At 41.1% G+C, this 2934-nt stretch overlaps 1 pseudogene across 1 annotated transcript; it reads right to left on the reverse strand.

The window, feature by feature from the left end:
• Positions 1 to 1396: 1396 nt before the first annotated feature.
• LOC308439034 (phosphoglycerate kinase 1-like) lies at positions 1397 to 2725 on the reverse strand (annotated as a pseudogene). Its single transcript has one exon. The product of its transcript is annotated as a phosphoglycerate kinase 1-like (transcript).
• Positions 2726 to 2934: the final 209 nt, after the last annotated feature.

Here is a 2934-nt window from a genome sequence, read left to right on the forward strand (position 1 = left end):
AATTAGGGAAAAAATACCCTTTACAATAGTCACAAACAATATGAAATACCTTGGTGTAAATCTAACTAAGAAAATGAAGGACCTGTATGACAAGAACTTCAAATCTCTGAAGAAGGAAATCGAAGAAGACTTCAGGAAATGGAAAGATCTCCCATGCTCATGGATTGGAAGGATCAAAATTGTAAAAATGTCCATGTTACCAAAAGCAATCTACAGATTCAATGCAATCCCCATCAACATTCCAACCCAATTCTTCATAGAGTTTGAAAGAGCAATGTGCACTTTCATCTGGAATAACAAAAGACCTAGAATAGTGAAATCCATCCTCAACACCATCCCTGACCTCAAGTTACATTACAAAGCAACTGTGTTTAAAACTGCATTGTACTGGTACAGAGATAGGATAGTTGATCAATGGAACAGAATAGAAGATTCAGAAATGAACCCTCACATATATGGTCAATTGATTTTTGACAAAGGAGCTGTAAACATTCATTGGAAAAAGGACAGTCTCTTCAAAAAATGGTGTTGGTTCAACTGGCACTCAGCATGCAGATGAATGAAAATAGAACTTTTCTTATCTCTTTGTACAAAGGTCAAGTGCAAGTGAATCAAAGATCTCCACATTAAACCAGGTACACTGAAACGATTAGAATAGAAAGTAGAGAAAACCTCAGAACACATATTTACAGGGGGAAATTTCCTGAACAGAACACCAATGACTCGTGCTCTAAGGTCAAATATAGACAAATGGGACTTAATAAGATTGCAAAGTTCCTATAAGTCTAGGGACACTTTCAAGAAAACAAAACGGCAGCCAACTCATTGGGAAAATATCTTTACCAACCCCACATCTGATAGTGGCCTAATATCCAATGTATACAAAGAGCTCAAGCATTTAGACAACCTAGAATCAAACAACCCTATTAAAAATGGGTTACTGAGCTAAACAAAATTTATCAATTGAAGAATATCAAATGGCTGAGAAGCATCTAAGGAAGTTCTAGACATCCTTAGTCATCAGGAAAATGCAAATCAAAACCACCCTGAGATTCCACCTAACACCAGTCAGAATGGCTAAGATGCCCAGTGGACATCTTTATTGTTTAATAGATCATCAACTTCTTCAAACTACAGCTAGAATTTCATTGTATTTCCATGATGAGTCATGAACAGTGACAAAGTTAACCAGAGGCTGCACTCAGAGAGCTAAGCTTTTGCAGCTCACCTCCTTTCACAGAGAGAATCTAAATAGATGCCCTCTACAATGTACAATGGTTTAATTCACTAAGGAATTAAATGGGATCTTGAAGAATGTAGACAGATCCCAATGCAGCAAAGACTTGAGCTGAGATTCTGTGCATCTGTTTAAGGGATGCTGGTGCTGCATCTTGCACTAACACCATATGGAGATGTGGAGAACACTGGCTTGGCTTAGGGGCTGTGGACAGGAACCAAAGGCAGGAAAATGCAAAACATTGCTGAGAGCATCTGCTGCATAAAGGACTTTACCTTCCAGGATCTCTAGACTGACACTGCCCCCAGTACTCACATGGCTGACTTCATCCTCTGTTTTCCATTTGGCACAGCAAGTGGCAGTGCCTCCACCAACTATGATAGTGATACAACCCCTAGAAGTGGCTTTCACCACCTCACTCATGAGTGACTTGGATACCCTGGCAAAGGCTTCCCATTCAAATATCCCAGCAGGACCATTCCAAACAATCTGCTTATCTTGAGCCACAGCCTCAGCATATTTCTTGCTTCTCTTAGTACCACAGTCCCAGCCCATCCAGCCAGCAGGTATACCAAAAGAGACAGTAGCGTGGCCAGTCTTGGCATTCTCATCAAATTTGTCAGCAGTGACAAAGTTAACAGGTAAGGTAATCATCACACCATTTTTCTCAGCTTTGGACATGAGATCTTTGACAATCTTGGCTCCTTCTTCATTATACAGAGATGTGCCAATCTACATGTTGGTGAGTACCTTAAGAAGGGTAAAAGCCATTCCACTGTCAATTATCATCTCATTGACTTTGTCTAGCATATTATTGATCAGCTGGATCTTTATTGCAACTTTAGTTCTTCCCAAGATAGCAAGGAAGTGTTGCTCTGGACTCTCTAAAGCCTTGGCAAAGTAGTTTGGCTTCTTCTTCATCAAAAATCCACCAGCCTACTGGGGCAGATTCACACCCACCATGGAGCTGTGGGCTTAGTGTGTAATCCCAAAAGCATCATTGACATAGACATCTCCTAGTTTGGACAGTGAGATTCAGAAAGCATCAATTTTAGCTGGCTCAGCTTCAGTTTTGTTTCCAGAAGCATCTTTTCCCTTCTCTTCTTCCCCTACATGAAAGCGAAGGTTCTCCAAAAGGATAACAGTGCCAGGCACTGGGTTGGCACAGGCATTCTCTACTTCTGTGCCCACACAATTCTTCAAAAACAGAACATCCTTGCTCAGCAGAGATTTGAGTTCTGCAGCAACTGGCTCTAAGAAATATTTGTCAGGCATGGGAACATCATCAGGCTGACCCAGGTGGCTCATAAGGACAGCTGACTTGGCTCCATTGTCCAAACAGGATTTGATGCTTGGAACAGCAGCTTTGATCTGTTGGTTATTTGTTATCTGGCTGTTCTTCATAGGAACATTGAAGTTCACCCTCATCATGACCCACTTCCTCTTCACATCCAGCTTGTCCAAAGTCAGTTTGTTAGAAAGCGACATTTTGGCAACACTGTGAGGTCAAGAGGCCTGGAGCAGAGGAAGAGGAGCCAAATGTTTATGTTTTAATGAGAGGCAGAAAGGGTGTGAATCTGGTGGGAGTGGGGGCTGAGAGACACTGGGAGGAGTTGGAGGAGGGAAATTGTAATCAGAATATGTTATACAAAGGAAAAAAAATTCATATTCAACAAAAGAAAGGAATCAAAATATGG

This window comes from Micromys minutus (genome assembly GCF_963924665.1).
Source record: "Micromys minutus genome assembly, chromosome: 1".
Taxonomy (NCBI): Eukaryota; Metazoa; Chordata; class Mammalia; order Rodentia; family Muridae; genus Micromys; species Micromys minutus.